Raw genomic sequence first — 22,698 nt, 5'->3', positions numbered from 1 at the left:
GCCAACAAGTATGCGAAAAACGCGAAAGTATAAGCCACATGATTGCAAATACCAGAGCTAACCTAGACATAACCGGCGTTATCCTCTAAAATACTAATCGGAACCAGCTTTTATTGACAGTGTGGGACCACATTACTACGTGATCCAAGCCAGAAAAAACCCAGGATCTGGCCAACAAGTATGCGAAAAATACGAAAGTACGAGCCAGATGATTGCTAATACCAGAACTAACCCAAACATAACCAGCGTTATCCTCCAAACTATTAACCGGAACCAGCTTTTATTGACTGTTTCAGTGTGCTACCCCATTACTACGTGATCCAAACCAGAAAAAACCCAGGATCTGCCCAACAAGTATGCGAAAAACGCGAAAGTATGAGACACATAATTGCCAATACCAGAGCAAACCTAGACATATCCGGCGTTATCCTCTAAAATATTAACCGTAACCAGGTTTAATTAACTGTTTCAGTGTGGTACCACTTTACTACGTGGTCCAGCCAGAAGAAGGCCAGGATCTGGCCAATAAGAATGCGAAAAATGCGACAGTACGAGCCAGATGTGGACAAATCCCAGACCTACCCGAGACATAACCGGCGTTGTCCTCTAAAGTATTAATCGCAACCAGGTTTAATTGTCTGTTCCAGTGTGGTACCACATTACTACGTGATCCAAACCAGGAAAAAAGCCCAGGATCTGGCCAACAATTATGCGAAAAACGCGAAAGTATGAGCCAGATTATTGCAAATACCAGAACTAACCCAGACATAACCAGCGTTATCCTGTAAAATACTTATCGGAACCAGCTTCTATTGACTGTTTCAGTGTGGTACCACATTACTACGTGATCCAAACCAGAAAAGGGCCAGGATCTGGCCAACAAGTATGCGAAAAACGCGAAAGTATGTGCCTGATGATAGCAAATACCAGAACTAACCCAGACATAACCAGCGTTATCCTCTATAATACTTATCGGAAGCAGCTTCTATTGACTGTTTCAGTGTGGTACCACATTACTACGGGATCCAAACCAGAAAAAACCCAGGATCTGGCCAACAACTATGCGAAAAACGCGAAAGTACGAGCCAGATGAGGGCAAATCCCAGACCTAACCAAGGCATAACCGGCGTTATCTTCCAAAATAGTAATCGCAACCCGGTTTAATTGACTGTTTCGGTGTGGTACCGCGTTACTACGTGATCCAAGCCAGAAAAAGCCCAGGATCTGGCCAACAACTATGCGAAAAGTGCGAATGTACGAGACAGATGAGTGCAAATCCCAGACCTAACCGAGACATAACCGGCGTTATCCTCTAAAATATTAATCGCAACCAGCTTTAATTGACTGTTTCGGAGTGGTACCGCATTACTACGGGATCCAAACCAGAAAAAAACCCAGGATCTGGCCATCAAGTATGCGAAAAACGCGAAAGTATGTGCCTGATGATAGCAAATACCAGAACTAACCCGGACATAACCAGCGTTATCCTCTATAATGCTTATCGGAACCAGCTTCTATTGACTGTTTCAGTGTGGTACCACATTACTACGTGATCCAAACCAGGAAAAGCCCAGAATCTGGCCAACAAGTATGCGAAAAACGCGAAAGTATGAGCCTGATGATAGCAAATACCAGAACTAACCCAGACATAACCAGCGTTATCCTGTCAAATACTTATCGGAACCAGCTTCTATTGACCGTTTCAGTGTGGTACCACATTACTACGTGATCCAAACCAGGAAAAGCCCAGAATCTGGCCAACAAGTATGCGAAAAACGCGAAAGTATGTGCCAGATGATAGCAAATACCAGAACTAACCCAGACACAACCAGCGTTATCCTCTAAAATACTTATCGGAACCAGCTTCTATTGACTGTTTCAGTTTGGTACCACATTACTGCGGGATCGAAACGAGAAAAAAACCACGATCTGGCCAACAAATATGCGAAAAACGCGAAAGTATGAGCCTGCTGATGGCAAATACCAGAACTAACCCAGACATAACCAGCGTTATCCTGTAAAATACTTATCGGAACCAGCTGCTATTGACTGTTTCGGTGTGGTACCGCGTTACTACGTGATCCAAACCAGAGAGTGGCCAGGATCTGGCCAACAAGTATGCGAAAAACGCGGAAGTATGTGCCTGATGATAGCAAATACCAGAACTAACCCAGACATAACCAGCGTTATCCTCTATAATACTAATCGGAACCAGCTTCTATTGACTGTTTCAGTGTGGTACCACATTACTACGTGATCCAAACCAGGAAAAGCCCAGAATCTGGCCAACAAGTATGCGAAAAACGCGAAAGTATGTGCCAGATGATAGCAAATACCAGAACTAACCCAGACATAACCAGCGTTATCCTCTAAAATACTTATCGGAACCAGCTTCTATTGACTGTTTCAGTTTGGTACCACATTACTGCGGGATCGAAACGAGAAAAAACCCACGATCTGGCCAACAAATATGCGAAAAACGCGAAAGTATGAGCCTGATGATAGCAAATACCAGAACTAACCCAGACATAACCAGCGTTATCCTGTAAAATACTTATCGGAACCAGCTTCTATTGACTGTTTCAGTGTGGTACCACATTACTACGTGATCCAAACCAGGAAAAGCCCAGAATCTGGCCAACAAGTATGCGAAAAACGCGAAAGTATGAGCCTGATGGTAGCAAATACCAGAACTAACCCAGACATAACCAGCGTTATCCTGTAAAATACTTATCGGAACCAGCTGCTATTGACTGTTTCGGTGTGGTACCGCGTTACTACGTGATCCAAACCAGAGAGTGGCCAGGATCTGGCCAACAAGTATGCGAAAAACGCGAAAGTATAAGCCACATGATTGCAAATACCAGAGCTAACCTAGACATAACCGGCGTTATCCTCTAAAATACTAATCGGAACCAGCTTTTATTGACAGTGTGGGACCACATTACTACGTGATCCAAGCCAGAAAAAACCCAGGATCTGGCCAACAAGTATGCGAAAAATACGAAAGTACGAGCCAGATGATTGCTAATACCAGAACTAACCCAAACATAACCAGCGTTATCCTCCAAACTATTAACCGGAACCAGCTTTTATTGACTGTTTCAGTGTGCTACCCCATTACTACGTGATCCAAACCAGAAAAAACCCAGGATCTGCCCAACAAGTATGCGAAAAACGCGAAAGTATGAGACACATAATTGCCAATACCAGAGCAAACCTAGACATATCCGGCGTTATCCTCTAAAATATTAACCGTAACCAGGTTTAATTAACTGTTTCAGTGTGGTACCACTTTACTACGTGGTCCAGCCAGAAGAAGGCCAGGATCTGGCCAATAAGAATGCGAAAAATGCGACAGTACGAGCCAGATGTGGACAAATCCCAGACCTACCCGAGACATAACCGGCGTTGTCCTCTAAAGTATTAATCGCAACCAGGTTTAATTGTCTGTTCCAGTGTGGTACCACATTACTACGTGATCCAAACCAGGAAAAAAGCCCAGGATCTGGCCAACAAGTATGCGAAAAACGCGAAAGTATGAGCCAGATTATTGCAAATACCAGAACTAACCCAGACATAACCAGCGTTATCCTGTAAAATACTTATCGGAACCAGCTTCTATTGACTGTTTCAGTGTGGTACCACATTACTACGTGATCCAAACCAGAAAAGGGCCAGGATCTGGCCAACAAGTATGCGAAAAACGCGAAAGTATGTGCCTGATGATAGCAAATACGAGAACTAACCCAGACATAACCAGCGTTATCCTCTATAATACTTATCGGAAGCAGCTTCTATTGACTGTTTCAGTGTGGTACCACATTACTACGGGATCCAAACCAGAAAAAACCCAGGATCTGGCCAACAACTATGCGAAAAACGCGAAAGTACGAGCCAGATGAGGGCAAATCCCAGACCTAACCCAGGCATAACCGGCGTTATCTTCCAAAATAGTAATCGCAACCCGGTTTAATTGACTGTTTCGGTGTGGTACCGCGTTACTACGTGATCCAAGCCAGAAAAAGCCCAGGATCTGGCCAACAACTATGCGAAAAACGCGAAAGTATGTGCCTGATGATAGCAAATACCAGAACTAACCCGGACATAACCAGCGTTATCCTCTATAATGCTTATCGGAACCAGCTTCTATTGACTGTTTCAGTGTGGTACCACATTACTACGTGATCCAAACCAGGAAAAGCCCAGAATCTGGCCAACAAGTATGCGAAAAACGCGAAAGTATGAGCCTGATGATAGCAAATACCAGAACTAACCCAGACATAACCAGCGTTATCCTGTCAAATACTTATCGGAACCAGCTTCTATTGACTGTTTCAGTGTGCTACCACATTACTACGGGATCCAAACCAGAAAAAACCCAGGATCTGGCCAACAACTATGCGAAAAACGCGAAAATACGAGCCAGATGAGGGCAAATCCCAGACCTAACCGAGACATAACCGGCGTTATCCTCTAAAATATTAATCACAACCAGGTTTAATTGTCTGTTTCAGTGTGGTACCACATTACTACGTGATCCAAACCAGAAAAAGCCCAGGATCTGGCCAACAAGTATGCGAAAAACGCGAAAGTATGTGCTTGATGATTGCAAATACCAGAACTATCCCAGACATAACCAGCGTTATCCTCTAAAATATTAATCGCAACCATCTTTAATTGACTGCTTCAATGTGGTACCACATTACTACGTGATCCAAACCAGAAAAGGGCCAGGATCTGGCCAACAAGTATGCGAAAAACGCGAAAGTATGTGCCTGATGATAGGAAATACCAGAACTAACCCAGACATAACCAGCGTTATCCTCTATAATACTAATCGGAACCAGCTTCTATTGACTGTTTCAGTATGGTACCACATTACTACGGGATCCAAACCAGAAACAACGCAGGATCTGGCCAACAAGTATGCGAAAAATGCGAAAGTACGAGCCAGATGAGGGCGAATACCAGACCTACAAGAGACATAACCGGCGTTATCCTCTAAAATATTAATCGCAACCAGTTTCATTTACTGTTTCGGTGTGGTACCAATTCACTACGTGGTCCAAGCCAGAAGAAGGCCAGGATCTGGCTTACAAGTATGCGAAAAATGTGAAAGTACGAGCCAGATGTGGACAAATCCCAGACCTACCCGAGACATAACCGGCGTTATCCTCTAAAATATTTATCGCAAACAGGTTTAATTGACTGCTTCAGTGTGGTACCACGTTACTACGTGATCCAAACCAGAAAAAGGCCAGGATCTGGCAAACAAGTATGCGAAAAACGCGAAAGTACGAGCCAGATGAGGACAAATCCCAGACCTACAAGAGACATAACCGGCGTTATCCTCTAAAATATTAATCGCAACCAGATTCATTTACTGTTTCGGTGTGGAACCTCATTACTACAGGATCCAGACCAGAAAAAACCCAGGATCTGGCCAACAAGTATGCGAAAAACGCGATAGTATGACCCAGATGATTGCAAAAACCAGAACTAACCCAGGCATAACCAGCGTTATCCTCTAAATTACTAAGCGGAACCAGATTCTATTGACTGTTTCAGTGTGGTACCACATTACTACGTGATCCAAACCAGAAAAGGGCCAGGATCTGGCCAAAAAGTGTGCGAAAAACGCGAAAGTATGAGCCAGATGATTGCAAATACCAGAACTAACCGAGACATGACCAGCGTTATCCTCTAAAAAAAAAATCGGAACCAGCTCTTATTGACTGTTTCAGTGTAGTACCACATTACTACGGGATCCAAACCAGAAAAAACTCAGGATCTGTCCAAGAAGTATGCGAAAAATGGGAAAGCACGAGCCAGATGAGGGCAAGTACCAGACCTAACCCAGACATAACCGGCGTTATACTCCAAAATAGTTATCGCAACCAGGTTAAATGACTGTTTCGGTGTGGCACCGCGTCACTACGGGATCCAAACCAGAAAAAGGCCAGGATCTGGCCAACAAGTATGCGAAAAACGCGATAGTATGACCCAGATGATTGCAAAAACTAGAACTAACCCAGGCATAACCAGCGTTATCCTCTAAATTACTAAGCGGAACCAGATTCTATTGACTGTTTCAGTGTGGTACCACATTACTACGTGATCCAAACCAGAAAAGGGCCAGGATCTGGCCAAAAAGTGTGCGAAGAACGCGAAAGTATGGGCCAGATGATTGCAAATACCAGAACTATCCCAGACATAACCACCGTTATCCTCTAAAATATTATTCGCAACCAGGTTTAATTGACTGTTTCGGTTTGGTACCACATTACTACGTGGACCAAGCCAGAAAAAGGCCGGAATCTGGTCAAAAAGAATGCGAAAAATGCGAAAGTACGAGCCAGATGAGGGCAAATACCAGACCTAACCCAGATATAACCGCCGTTATCCTCCAAAATATTAATCGCAACCAGGTTTAATTGCCAGTTTCGGTGTGGTACCGCATTACTACGTGATCCAAACCAGAAAAAGGCCAGGATCCGGCCTACAAGAATGCGAAAAATGCTAAGGTACGAGCCAGATGTGGACAAATCCCAGACCTACCCGAGACATAACCGGCGTTATACTCTAAAATATTAATCGCAACCAGGTTTAATTGACTATTTCAGTGTGGTACCACATTACTACGTGATCCAAACCAGAAAAAGCCCAGGATCTGGCCAACAAGTATGCGAAAAATGCGAAAATACGAGCCAGATGAGGGCAAATACCAGACCTAACCCAGACATAACCGGCGTTATACTCCAAAATAGTTATCGCAACCAGGTTTAATTGACTGTTTCGGCGTGGCACCGCGTTACTACCTGATCCAATCCAGAAAAAGGCCAGGATCTGGCCAACAAGTATGCGAAAAATGTGAAGGTACGAGCCTGATGAGGGCAAATACCAGACCTAACCCAGACATAACCGGCGTTATCCTCTAAAATATCAATCGGACCCCGGTTTAATTGACTGTTTCAGTGTGGTACCACTTTACTACGTGGTCAAAGCCAGAAAAAGGCAAGGATCTGGCCAACAAGCATGCGAAAAATGCGAAAGTACGAGCCAGATGAGGGCAAATACCAGACCTAACCGGGACATAACCGGCGTTATCCTCTAAAATATTAATCGCAACCATCTTTAATTGACTGTTCCAGTGTGGTACCACATTACTACGTGGTCCAAGCCATAAATAGTCCAGGATCTGGCCAACAAGTATGCGAAAAATGCGAAAGTTCGAGCCAGATGAGGGCAAATACCAGACCTAACCCAGACATAACCGGCGTTATCCTCTCAAATATTAAACGGACCCAGGTTTAATTGACTGTTTTAGTGTGGTCCCACATTACTACTTGGTCCAAGCCAGAAAAAGGCCAGGATCTGGCCAACAAGTATGCGAAAAATGCGAAAGTACGAGCCAGATGAGTGCAAATACCAGACCTAACCCAGACGTAACCGGCGTTATCCTCCAAAATAGGAATCGCAACCAGGTTTAATTGACAGTTTCGGTGTGGTACCACGTTACTACGTGATCCAAACCAGAAAAATCCCAGGATCTGACCAACAACTATGCGAAAACGCGAAAGTACGAGCCAGATAAGGGCAAATACCAGACTTACCCCAGACATAACCGGCGTTATCCTCCAAAATAGTAATCGGACCCAGGTTTAATTGGCTGTTTCAGTGCGTTACCACATTACTACGTGGTGCAAGCCATAAATAGTCCAGGATCTGGCCAAGAAGTATGCGAAAAATGCGAAAGTACGAGCCAGATGAAGGCAAATACCAGACCTAATCGAGATATAACCGGCGTTATTCTCTAAAATATTAATCGCAACCAGGTTTAATTAACTGTTTTAGTGTGGACCCGCATAACTACTTGGTCCAAGCCAGAAAAAGGCCAGGATCTGGCCAACAAGTATGCGAAATATGCGAAAGTACGAGCCAGATGAGTGAAAATACCAGACCTAACCCAGACATTACCGGCGTTATCCTCTAAAATATTAATCGCAGCCAGGTTTAGTTGACCGTTTCGGTGTGGAACCACATTACTACGGGATCCAAACCTGAAGAAACCCAGGATCTGACCAACAAGTATGCGAAAAACGCGAAAGTACGAGCCAGATGAGTGCAAATACCAGACCTAACCCAGACGTAACCGGCGTTATCCTCCAAAATAGGAATCGCAACCAGGTTTAATTGACAGTTTCGGTGTGGTACCACGTTACTACGTGATCCAAACCAGAAAAAAGCCAGGATCTGGCCAACAAGTATGCGAAAAATGCGAAAGTACGAGCCAGATGAGGGCAAATACCAGACCTAACCCAGACATAACCGGCGTTATCCTCTAAAATATTAATCGCAACCATCTTTAATTGACTGTTCCAGTGTGGTACCACATTACTACGTGATCCAAATCAGGAAAAGCCCAGGATCTGGCCAACAAGTATGCGAAAAACGCGAAAGTATGAGCCAGATTATTGCAAATACCAGAAATAACCCAGACATAACCAGCGTTATCCTCTATAATACTTATCGGAACCAGCTTCTATTGACTGTTTCAGTGTGGTACCACATTACTACGGGATCCAAACCAGAAAAAACCCAGGATCTGGTCAACAACTAAGCGAAAAACGCGAAAGTACGAGCCAGATGAGGGCAAATCCCAGACCTAACCCAGACATAACCGGCGTTATCCTCCAAAATAGTAATCGCAACCCGGTTTAATTGACTGTTTCGGTGTGGTACCGCGTTACTACGTGATCCAAACCAGAACAAGGCCAGGATCTGGCCAACAAGTATGCGAAAAATGCGAAAGTACGAGCCAGATGAGGGCGAATACCAGACCTACAAGAGACATAACCGGCGTTATCCTCTAAAATATCAGTCGCAACCAGTTTCATTTACTGTTTCGGTGTGGTACCAATTCACTACGTGGTCCAAGCCAGAAGAAGGCCAGGATCTGGCTTACAAGTATGCGAAAAATGTGAAAGTACGAGCCAGATGTGGACAAATCCCAGACCTACCCGAGACATAACCGGCGTTATCCTCGAAAATATTTATCGCAAACAGGTTTAATTGACTGCCTCAGTGTGGTACCACGTTACTACGTGATCCAAACCAGAAAAAGGCCAGCATCTGGCAAACAGGTATGCGAAAAACGCGAAAGTACGAGCCAGATGAGGACAAATCCCAGACCTACAAGAGACATAACCGGCGTTATCCTCTAAAATATTAATCGCAACCAGTTTCATTTACTGTTTCGGTGTGGTACCAATTCACTACGGGATCCAAACCAGAAAAAACCCAGGATCTGGTCAACAACTATGCGAAAAACGCGAAAGTACGAGCCAGATGAGGACAAATCCCAGAACTAACCGAGACATAACCAGCGTTATCCTCTAAAAAACTAATCGGAACCAGCTCTTATTGACTGTTTCAGTGTGGTACCACATTACTACGGGATCCAAACCAGAAAAGGGCCAGGATCTGGCCAAAAAGTGTGCGAAGAACGCGAAAGTATGAGCCAGATGATTGCAAATACCAGAACTAACCGAGACATAACCAGCGTTATCCTCTAAAAAACTAATCGGAACCAGCTCTTATTGACTGTTTCAGTGTGGTACCACATTACTACGGGATCCAAACCAGAAAAAACTCAGGATCTGTCCAAGAAGTATGCGAAAAATGGGAAAGCACGAGCCAGATGAGGGCAAGTACCAGACCTAACACAGACATAACCGGCGTTATACTCCAAAATAGTTATCGCAACCAGGTTTAATTGACTGTTTCGGCGTGGCACCGCGTTACTACCTGATCCAAACCCAGAAGAAGGCCAGGATCTGGCCAACAAGTATGCGAAAAATGCGAAAGTACGAGCCAGATGAGGGCGAATACCAGACCTACAAGAGACATAACCGGCGTTATCCTCTAAAATATTAATCGCAACCAGTTTCATTTACTGTTTCGGTGTGGTACCAATTCACTACGTGGTCCAAGCCAGAAGAAGGCCAGGATCTGGCTTACAAGTATGCGAAAAATGTGAAAGTACGAGCCAGATGTGGACAAATCCCAGACCTACCCGAGACATAACCGGCGTTATCCTCTAAAATATTTATCGCAAACAGGTTTAATTGACTGCTTCAGTGTGGTACCACGTTACTACGTGATCCAAACCAGAAAAAACTCAGGATCTGTCCAAGAAGTATGCGAAAAATGGGAAAGCACGAGCCAGATGAGGGCAAGTACCAGACCTAACCCAGACATAACCGGCGTTATACTCCAAAATAGTTATCGCAACCAGGTTAAATGACTGTTTCGGTGTGGCACCGCGTCACTACGGGATCCAAACCAGAAAAAGGCCAGGATCTGGCCAACAAGTATGCGAAAAACGCGAAAGTATGGGCCAGATGATTGCAAATACCAGAACTATCCCAGACATAACCACCGTTATCCTCTAAAATATTATTCGCAACCAGGTTTAATTGACTGTTTCGGTTTGGTACCACGTCACTACGTGGACCAAGCCAGAAAAAGGCCGGGATCTGGTCAAAAAGAATGCGAAAAATGCGAAAGTACGAGCCAGATGAGGGCAAATACCAGACCTAACCCAGACATAACCGCCGTTATCCTCCAAAATATTAATCGCAACCAGGTTTAATTGCCAGTCTCGGTGTGGTACCGCATTACTACGTGATCCGAACCAGAAAATGCCAGGATCCGGCCTACAAGAATGCGAAAAATGCTAAGGTACGAGCCAGATGTGGACAAATCCCAGACCTACCCGAGACATAACCGGCGTTATCCTCTAAAATATTAATCGCAACCAGGTTTAATTGACTATTTCAGTGTGGTACCACATTACTACGTGATCCAAACCAGAAAAAGCCCAGGATCTGGCCAATAAGTATGCGAAAAACTCGAAGGAATGTGCCAGATGATAGCAAATACCAGAACTAACCCAGACATAACCAGCGTTATCCTATAAAATACTTATCGGAACCAGCTTCTACTGACTGTTTCAGTGTGGTACCACATTACTACGTGATCCATACCAGAAAAAGCCCAGGATCTGGCCAACAAGTATGCGAAAAATGCGAAAATACGAGCCAGATGAGGGCAAATACCAGACCTAACCCAGACATAACCGGCGTTATCCTCTAAAATATTAATCGGACCCCGGTTTAATTGACTGTTTCAGTGTGGTACCACTTTACTACGTGGTCAAAGCCAGAAAAAGGCCAGGATCTGGCCAACAAGCATGCGAAAAATGCGAAAGTATGAGCCAGATTATTGCAAATACCAGAACTAACCCAGGCATAACCAGCGTTATCCTCTAAATTACTAAGCGGAACCAGCTTCCATTGACTGCTTCAATGTGGTACCACATTACTACGTGATCCAAACCAGAAAAGGGCCAGGATCTGGCCAACAAGTATGCGAAAAACGCGAAAGTATGTGCCTGATGATAGCAAATACCAGAACTAACCCAGACATAACCAGCGCTATCCTCTATAATACTTATCGGAACCAGCTTCTATTGACTGTTTCAGTGTGGTACCACATTACTACGGGATCCAAACCAGAAAAAACACAGGATCTGGCCAACAACTATGCGAAAAACGCGAAAGTACGCGCCAGATGAGGGCAAATCCCAGACCTAACCCAGACATAACCGGCGTTATCCTCCAAAATAGTAATCGCAACCCGGTTTAATTGACTGTTTCGGTGTGGTACCGCGTTACTACGTGATCCAAACCAGAGCAAGGCCAGGATCTGGCCAACAAGTATGCGAAAAATGCGAAAGTACGAGCCGGATGAGGGCGAATACCAGACCTAGCCGAGACATAGCCGGCGTTATCCTCTAAAATATTCATCGCAACCAGGTTTAATTGACTGTTTTAGTATGGTACCACATTACTACTTGGTCCAAGCCAGAAAAAGGCCAGGATCTGGCCAACAAGTATGCGAAAAATGGGAACGTACGAGCCAGATGAGGGCAAATACCAGACCTACCCCAGACATAACCGGCGTTATTCTCCAAAATAGTAACCGCAACCAGGTTTAATTGCCTGTTTCGGTGTGGTACCGCATTACTACGGGATCCAAACAAGAAAAAGGCCAGGATCTGGCCAACAAGTATGCGAAAAACTCGAAGGTATGTGCCAGATGAGGGCAAATACCAGACCTAATCGAGATATAACCGGCGTTATTCTCTAAAATATTAATTGCAACCAGGTTTAACTGACTGCTTCCGTGTGGAACAACATTACTACGGGATCCAAACCAGAAAAAACCCAGGATCTGGCCAACAACTATGCGAAAAACGCGAATGTATGAGCCAGATGATTGCAAATACCAGAACTATCCTAGATATAACCAGCGTTATCCTCTAAAATATTATTCGCAACCAAATTTAATTGACTGCTTCGGTTTGGTACCACACTACTATGTGGTCCAAGCCAGAAAAAGGCCAGGATCTGGCCAAAAAGAAAGCGAAAAATGCGAAAGTACGAGCCAGATGTGGACAAATCCCAAACCTACCAGAGACATTACCGGCGTTATCCTCTAAAATATTAATCGCAACCAGATTTAATTGCCTGTTTCGGTGTGGTACCGCATTACTACGTGATCCAAACAAGAAAAAGGCCAGGTTCCGGCCAACAAGAATGCGAAAAATGCGAAAGTACGTGCCAGATGTGGACAAATCCCAGACCTACCCGAGACATAACCGGCGTTATCCTCTAAAATAGTAATCGCAACCAGGTTTAATTGACTGTTTCAGTGTGGTAACACATTACTACGTGATCCAAACCAGAAAAAGCCCAGGATCTGGCCAACAAGTATGCGAAAAACTCGAAGGTATGTGCCAGATGATAGGAAATACCAGAACTAACCCAGACATAACCAGCGTTATCCTATAAAATACTTATCGGAACCAGCTTCTACTGACTGTTTCAGTGTGGTACCACATTACTACGTGATCCAAACCAGAAAAAGCCCAGGATCTGGCCAACAAGTATGCGAAAAATGCGAAAGTACGAGCCAGATGAGGGCAAATACCAGACCTAACCCAGACATAACCGGCGTTATCCTCTAAAATATTAATCGCAACCAGGTTTAATTGACTGTTTTAGTGTGGTCCCACATTACTACTTGGTCCAAGCCAGAAAAAGGCCAGGATCTGGCCAACAAGTATGCGAAAAATGTGAAAGTACGAGCCTGATGAGGGCAAATACCAGACCTAACCCAGACATTACCGGCGTTATCCTCTAAAATATTAATCGCAGCCAGGTTTAGTTGACCGTTTCGGTGTGGAACCACATTACTACGGGATCCAAACCTGAAGAAACCCAGGATCTGGCCAACAAGTATGCGAAAAATGCGAAAGTACGAGCCAGATGAGTGAAAATACCAGACCTAACCCAGACGTAACCGGCGTTATCCTCCAAAATAGTAATCGCAACCAGGTTTAATTGACAGTTTCGGTGTGGTACCGCGTTACTGCGTGATCCAAACCAGAAATGATCTGGCAAATACCAGACCTGACCCAGACATAACCTGCGTTATCCTCTAAAATATTAATCGCAGCCAAGTTTAGTTGACCGTTTCGGTGTGGAACCACATTACTACGGGATCCAAACCTGAAGAAACCCAGGGTCTGGCCAACAAGTATGCGAAAAATGCGAAAGTACGAGCCAGATGAGTGAAAATACCAGACCTAACCCAGACGTAACCGGCGTTATCCCCCAAAGTAGTAATCGCAACCAGGTTTAATTGCCTGTTTCGGTGTGGTACCGCATTACTACGTGATCCAAACCAGAAAAAGGCCAGGATCCGGCCAACAAGAATGCGAAAAACGCGAAGGTATGTGCCAGATGATAGGAAATACCAGAACTAACCCACACATAACCGGCATTATCCTATAAAATACTTATCGGAACCAGCTTCTACTGACTGTTTCAGTGTGGTACCACATTACTACGTGATCCAAACCAGAAAAAGCCCAGGATCTGGCCAACAAGTATGCGAAAAATGCGAAAGTACGAGCCAGATGAGGGCAAATACCAGACCTAACCCAGACATAACCGGCGTTATCCTCCAAAATAGTAATCGGACCCAGGTTTAATTGGCTGTTTCAGTGTGTTACCACATTACTACGTGGTCCAAGCCATAAATAGTCCAGGATCTGGCCAAGAAGTATGCGAAAAATGCGAAAGTACGAGCCAGATGTGGACAAATCCCAGACCTACCCGAGACATAACCGGCGTTATCCTCTAAAATATTAATCGGACCCAGGTTTAATTGACAGTTTCAGTGTGGTACCACATTACTACGTGATCCAAACCAGAAAAAGCCCAGGATCTGGCCAACAAGTATGCGAAAAACTCGAAGGTATGTGCCAGATGATAGGAAATACCAGAACTAACCCACACATAACCGGCATTATCCTATAAAATACTTATCGGAACCAGCTTCTACTGACTGTTTCAGTGTGATACCACATTACTACGTGATCCAAACCAGAAAAAGCCCAGGATCTGGCCAACAAGTATGCGAAAAATGCGAAAGTACGAGCCAGATGAGGGCAAATACCAGACCTAACCCAGACATAACCGGCGTTATCCTCCAAAATAGTAATCGGACCCAGGTTTAATTGGCTGTTTCAGTGTGTTACCACATTACTACGTGGTCCAAGCCATAAATAGTCCAGGATCTGGCCAAGAAGTATGCGAAAAATGCGAAAGTACGAGCCAGATAAGGGCAAATACCAGACCTAACCCAGACGTAACCGGCGTTATCCTCCAAAATAGGAATCGCAACCAGGTTTAATTGACAGCTTCGGTGTGGTACCACGTTACTACGTGATCCAAACCAGAAAAATCCCAGGATCTGACCAACAACTATGCGAAAACGCGAAAGTACGAGCCAGATGAGGGCAAATACCAGACCTAACCCAGACATAACCGGCGTTATCCTCTAAAATATTAATCGCAACCAGGTTTAATTGACTGTTTTAGTGTGGTCCCACATTACTACTTGGTCCAAGCCAGAAAAAGGCCAGGATCTGGCCAACAAGTATGCGAAAAATGCGAAAGTACGAGCCAGATGAGTGAAAATACCAGACCTAACCCAGACATTACCGGCGTTATCCTCTAAAATATTAATCGCAGCCAGGTTTAGTTGACCGTTTCGGTGTGGAACCACATTACTACGGGATCCAAACCTGAAGAAGCCCAGGATCTGGCCAAGAAGTATGCGAAAAATGCGAAAGTACGAGCCAGATGAAGGCAAATACCAGACCTAATCGAGATATAACCGGCGTTATTCTCTAAAATATTAATCGCAACAAGGTTTAATTAACTGTTTTAGTGTGGCCCCGCATTACTACTTGGTCCAAGCCAGAAAAAGGCCAGGATCTGGCCAACAAGTATGCGAAAAATGCGAAAGTTCGAGCCAGATGAGGGCAAATACCAGACCTAACCCAGACATAACCGGCGTTATCCTCTCAAATATTAAACGGACCCAGGTTTAATTGACTGTTTCAGTGTGGTACCACTTTACTACGTGGTCCAAGCCAGAAAAAGGCCAGGATCTGGCCAACAAGTATGCGAAAAATGCGAAAGTACGAGCCAGATAAGGGCAAATACCAGACCTAACCGAGACATAACCGGCGTTATCCTCTAAAATATTAATCGCAACCAGCTTTAATTGACTGTTTCAGTGTGGAACCACATTACTACGGGATCCAAACCAGAAAAATCCCAGGATCTGACCAACAACTATGCGAAAACGCGAAAGTACGAGCCAGATAAGGGCAAATACCAGACTTACCCCAGACATAACCGGCGTTATCCTCCAAAATAGTAATCGGAACCAGGTTTAATTGGCTGTTTCAGTGTGTTACCACATTACTACGTGGTCCAAGCCATAAATAGTCCAGGATCTGGCCAAGAAGTATGCGAAAAATGCGAAAGTACGATCCAGATGAAGGCAAATACCAGACCTAATCGAGATATAACCGGCGTTATTCTCTAAAATATTAATCGCAACCAGGTTTAATTAACTGTTTTAGTGTGGTCCCGCATTACTACTTGGTCCAAGCCAGAAAAAGGCCAGGATCTGGCCAACAAGTATGCGAAAAATGCGAAAGTTCGAGCCAGATGAGGGCAAATACCAGACCTAACCCAGACATAACCGGCGTTATCCTCTCAAATATTAAACGGACCCAGGTTTAATTGACTGTTTCAGTGTGGTACCACTTTACTACGTGGTCCAAGCCAGAAAAAGGCCAGGATCTGGCCAACAAGTATGCGAAAAATGCGAAAGTACGAGCCAGATAAGGGCAAATACCAGACCTAACCGAGACATAACCGGCGTTATCCTCCAAAATAGTAATCGGACCCAGGTTTAATGGGCTGTTTCAGTGTGTTACCACATTACTACGTGGTCCAAGCCATAAATAGTCCAGGATCTGGCCAACAAGTATGCGAAAAATGCGAAAGTTCGAGCCAGATGAGGGCAAATACCAGACCTAACCCAGACATAACCGGCGTTATCCTCTCAAATATTAAACGGACCCAGGTTTAATTGACTGTTTTAGTGTGGTCCCACATTACTACTTGGTCCAAGCCAGAAAAAGGCCAGGATCTGGCCAACAAGTATGCGAAAAATGCGAAAGTACGAGCCAGATGAGTGCAAATACCAGACCTAACCCAGACGTAACCGGCGTTATCCTCCAAAATAGGAATCGCAACCAGGTTTAATTGACAGTTTCGGTGTGGTACCACGTTACTACGTGATCCAAACCAGAAAAATCCCAGGATCTGACCAACAACTATGCGAAAACGCGAAAGTACGAGCCAGATAAGGGCAAATACCAGACTTACCCCAGACATAACCGGCGTTATCCTCCAAAATAGTAATCGGACCCAGGTTTAATTGGCTGTTTCAGTGTGTTACCACATTACTACGTGGTCCAAGCCATAAATAGTCCAGGATCTGGCCAAGAAGTATGCGAAAAATGCGAAAGTACGAGCCAGATGAAGGCAAATACCAGACCTAATCGAGATATAACCGGCGTTATTCTCTAAAATATTAATCGCAACCAGGTTTAATTAACTGTTTTAGTGTGGACCCGCATAACTACTTGGTCCAAGCCAGAAAAAGGCCAGGATCTGGCCAACAAGTATGCGAAATATGCGAAAGTACGAGCCAGATGAGTGAAAATACCAGACCTAACCCAGACATTACCGGCGTTATCCTCTAAAATATTAATCGCAGCCAGGTTTAGTTGACCGTTTCGGTGTGGAACCACATTACTACGGGATCCAAACCTGAAGAAACCCAGGATCTGACCAACAAGTATGCGAAAAATGCGAAAGTACGAGCCAGATGAGTGCAAATACCAGACCTAACCCAGACGTAACCGGCGTTATCCTCCAAAATAGGAATCGCAACCAGGTTTAATTGACAGTTTCGGTGTGGTACCACGTTACTACGTGATCCAAACCAGAAAAAAGCCAGGATCTGGCCAACAAGTATGCGAAAAATGCGAAAGTACGAGCCAGATGAGGGCAAATACCAGACCTAACCCAGACATAACCGGCGTTATCCTCCAAAATAGTAATCGCAACCAGGTTTAATTGACTGTTTCTGTGCGGAACCACATTACTACGGGATCCAAACCAGAAAAATCCCAGGATCTGACCAACAAGTATGCGAAAAATGCGAAAGTTCGAGCCAGATGAGGGCAAATACCAGACCTACCCCAGATATAACCGTCGTTATCCTCCAAAATAGTAATCGCAACTAGGTTTAATTGACTGTTTCGGTGTGGTACCGCGTTACTACGGAATCCAAACCAGAAAAATCCCAGGATCTGGCCAACAAGTATGCGAAAAACTCGAAGGTATGTGCCAGATGAGGGCAAATACCAGACCTAATCGAGATATAACCGGCGTTATTCTCTAAAATATTAATTGCAACCAGGTTTAACTGACTGCTTCCGTGTGGAACAACATTACTACGGGATCGAAACCAGAAAAAACCCAGGATCTGGCCAACAACTATGCGAAAAACGCGAATGTATGAGCCAGATGATTGCAAATACCAGAACTATCCTAGACATAACCAGCGTTATCCTCTAAAATATTATTCGCAACCAAATTTAATTGACTGTTTCGGTTTGGTACCACACTACTACGTGGTCCAAGCCAGAAAAAGGCCAGGATCTGGCCAAAAAGAAAGCGAAAAATGCGAAAGTACGAGCCAGATGTGGACAAATCCCAGACCTACCAGAGACATTACCGGCGTTATCCTCTAAAATATTAATCGCAACCAGATTTAATTGCCTGTTTCGGTGTGGTACCGCATTACTACGTGATCCAAACAAGAAAAAGGCCAGGATCCGGCCAACAAGAATGCGAAAAATGCGAAAGTACGAGCCAGATGTGGACAAATCCCAGACCTACCCGAGACATAACCGGCGTTATCCTCTAAAATATTAATCGCAACCAGGTTTAATTGACTGTTTCAGTGTGGTAACACATTACTACGTGAACCAAACCAGAAAAAGCCCAGGATCTGGCCAACAAGTATGCGAAAAACTCGAAGGTATGTGCCAGATGATAGGAAATACCAGAACTAACCCAGACATAACCAGCGTTATCCTATAAAATACTTATCGGAACCAGCTTCTACTGACTGTTTCAGTGTGGTACCACATTACTACGTGATCCAAACCAGAAAAAGCCCAGGATCTGGCCAACAAGTATGCGAAAAATGCGGAAGTACGAGCCAGATGAGGGCAAATACCAGACCTAACCCAGACATAACCGGCGTTATCCTCTAAAATATTAATCGCAACCAGGTTTAATTGACTGTTTTAGTGTGGTCCCACATTACTACTCGGTCCAAGCCAGAAAAAGGCCAGGATCTGGCCAACAAGTATGCGAAAAATGTGAAAGTACGAGCCTGATGAGGGCAAATTCCAGACCTAACCCAGACATTACCGGCGTTATCCTCTAAAATATTAATCGCAGCCAGGTTTAGTTGACCGTTTCGGTGTGGAACCACATTACTACGGGATCCAAACCTGAAGAAACCCAGGATCTGGCCAACAAGTATGCGAAAAATGCGAAAGTACGAGCCAGATGAGTGAAAATACCAGACCTAACCCAGACGTAACCGGCGTTATCCTCCAAAATAGTAATCGCAACCAGGTTTAATTGACAGTTTCGGTGTGGTACCGCGTTACTGCGTGATCCAAACCAGAAATGATCTGGCAAATACCAGACCTTACCCAGACATAACCTGCGTTATCCTCTAAAATATTAATCGCAGCCAGCTTTAATTGACTGTTTCAGTGTGGAACCACATTACTACGGGATCCAAACCAGAAAAATCCCAGGATCTGACCAACAACTATGCGAAAACGCGAAAGTACGAGCCAGATAAGGGCAAATACCAGACCTACCCCAGACATAACCGGCGTTATCCTCTAAAATATTAATCGGACCCAGGTTTAATTGACTGTTTCAGTGTAGTACCACTTTACTACGTGGTCCAAGCCAGAAAAAGGCCAGGATCTGGCCAACAAGTATGCGAAAAATGCGAAAGTACGAGCCAGATAAGGGCAAATACCAGACCTAACCGAGACATAACCGGCGTTATCCTCTAAAATATTAATCGCAACCAGCTTTAATTGACTGTTTCAGTGTGGAACCTCATTACTACGGGATCCAAACCAGAAAAATCCCAGGATCTGACCAACAACTATGCGAAAACGCGAAAGTACGAGCCAGATAAGGGCAAATACCAGACTTACCCCAGACATAACCGGCGTTATCCTCCAAAATAGTAATCGCAACCAGGTTTAATTGACTGTTTCGGTGTGGTACCGCGTAACTACGTGATCCAAACCAGAAAAATGCCAGGATCTGGCCAACAAGTATGCGAAAAATGCGAAAGTACGAGCCAGATGAGGGCAAATACCAGACCTAACCCAGACATAACCGGCGTTATCCTCCAAAATAGTAATCGCAACCAGGTTTAATTGACTGTTTCAGTGTGGTACCACATTACTACGTGGTCCAAGCCATAAATAGTCCAGGATCTGGCCAACAAGTATGCGAAAAATGCGAAAGTACGAGCCAGATGAGGGCAAATACCAGACCTAATCGAGATATAATCGGCGTTATTCTCTAAAATATTAATCGCAACCAGGTTTAATTAACTGTTTTAGTGTGGACCCGCATAACTACTTGGTCCAAGCCAGAAAAAGGCCAGGATCTGGCCAACAAGTATGCGAAATATGCGAAAGTACGAGCCAGATGAGTGAAAATACCAGACCTAACCCAGACATTACCGGCGTTATCCTCTAAAATATTAATCGCAGCCAGGTTTAGTTGACCGTTTCGGTGTGGAACCACATTACTACGGGATCCAAACCTGAAGAAACCCAGGATCTGACCAACAAGTATGCGAAAAATGCGAAAGTACGAGCCAGATGAGTGCAAATACCAGACCTAACCCAGACGTAACCGGCGTTATCCTCCAAAATAGGAATCGCAACCAGGTTTAATTGACAGTTTCGGTGTGGTACCACGTTACTACGTGATCCAAACCAGAAAAAAGCCATGATCTGGCCAACAAGTATGCGAAATATGCGAAAGTACGAGCCAGATGAGTGAAAATACCAGACCTAACCCAGACATAACCGGCGTTATCCTCCAAAATAGTAATCGCAACCAGGTTTAATTGACTGTTTCTGTGCGGAACCACATTACTACGGGATCCAAACCAGAAAAATCCCAGGATCTGACCAACAAGTATGCGAAAAATGCGAAAGTTCGAGCCAGATGAGGGCAAATACCAGACCTACCCCAGATATAACCGTCGTTATCCTCCAAAATAGTAATCGCAACTAGGTTTAATTGACTGTTTCGGTGTGGTACCGCGTTACTACGGAATCCAAACCAGAAAAATCCCAGGATCTGGCCAACAAGTATGCGAAAAACTCGAAGGTATGTGCCAGATGAGGGCAAATACCAGACCTAATCGAGATATAACCGGCGTTATTCTCTAAAATATTAATTGCAACCAGGTTTAACTGACTGCTTCCGTGTGGAACAACATTACTACGGGATCGAAACCAGAAAAAACCCAGGATCTGGCCAACAACTATGCGAAAAACGCGAATGTATGAGCCAGATGATTGCAAATACCAGAACTATCCTAGACATAACCAGCGTTATCCTCTAAAATATTATTCGCAACCAAATTTAATTGACTGTTTCGGTTTGGTACCACACTACTACGTGGTCCAAGCCAGAAAAAGGCCAGGATCTGGCCAAAAAGAAAGCGAAAAATGCGAAAGTACGAGCCAGATGTGGACAAATCCCAGACCTACCAGAGACATTACCGGCGTTATCCTCTAAAATATTAATCGCAACCAGATTTAATTGCCTGTTTCGGTGTGGTACCGCATTACTACGTGATCCAAACAAGAAAAAGGCCAGGATCCGGCCAACAAGAATGCGAAAAATGCGAAAGTACGAGCCAGATGTGGACAAATCCCAGACCTACCCGAGACATAACCGGCGTTATCCTCTAAAATATTAATCGCAACCAGGTTTAATTGACTGTTTCAGTGTGGTAACACATTACTACGTGATCCAAACCAGAAAAAGCCCAGGATCTGGCCAACAAGTATGCGAAAAACTCGAAGGTATGTGCCAGATGATAGGAAATACCAGAACTAACCCAGACATAACCAGCGTTATCCTATAAAATACTTATCGGAACCAGCTTCTACTGACTGTTTCAGTGTGGTACCACATTACTACGTGATCCAAACCAGAAAAAGCCCAGGATCTGGCCAACAAGTATGCGAAAAATGCGAAAGTACGAGCCAGATGAGGGCAAATACCAGACCTAACCCAGACATAACCGGCGTTATCCTCTAAAATATTAATCGCAACCTGGTTTAATTGACTGTTTTAGTGTGGTCCCACATTACTACTCGGTCCAAGCCAGAAAAAGGCCAGGATCTGGCCAACAAGTATGCGAAAAATGTGAAAGTACGAGCCTGATGAGGGCAAATTCCAGACCTAACCCAGACATTACCGGCGTTATCCTCTAAAATATTAATCGCAGCCAGGTTTAGTTGACCGTTTCGGTGTGGAACCACATTACTACGGGATCCAAACCTGAAGAAACCCAGGATCTGGCCAACAAGTATGCGAAAAATGCGAAAGTACGAGCCAGATGAGTGAAAATACCAGACCTAACCCAGACGTAACCGGCGTTATCCTCCAAAATAGTAATCGCAACCAGGTTTAATTGACAGTTTCGGTGTGGTACCGCGTTACTGCGTGATCCAAACCAGAAATGATCTGGCAAATACCAGACCTTACCCAGACATAACCTGCGTTATCCTCTAAAATATTAATCGCAGCCAAGTTTAGTTGACCGTTTCGGTGTGGAACCACATTACTACGGGATCCAAACCTGAAGAAACCCAGGGTCTGGCCAACAAGTATGCGAAAAATGCGAAAGTACGAGCCAGATGAGTGAAAATACCAGACCTAACCCAGACGTAACCGGCCTTATCCCCCAAAGTAGTAATCGCAACCAGGTTTAATTGCCTGTTTCGGTGTGGTACCGCAATACTACGTGATCCAAACCAGAAAAAGGCCA

Source organism: Colletes latitarsis, unplaced genomic scaffold (genome assembly GCF_051014445.1).
Source record: "Colletes latitarsis isolate SP2378_abdomen unplaced genomic scaffold, iyColLati1 scaffold0024, whole genome shotgun sequence".
NCBI lineage: Eukaryota > Metazoa > Arthropoda > Insecta > Hymenoptera > Colletidae > Colletes > Colletes latitarsis.
This window is presented reverse-complemented; position numbering follows the sequence as displayed.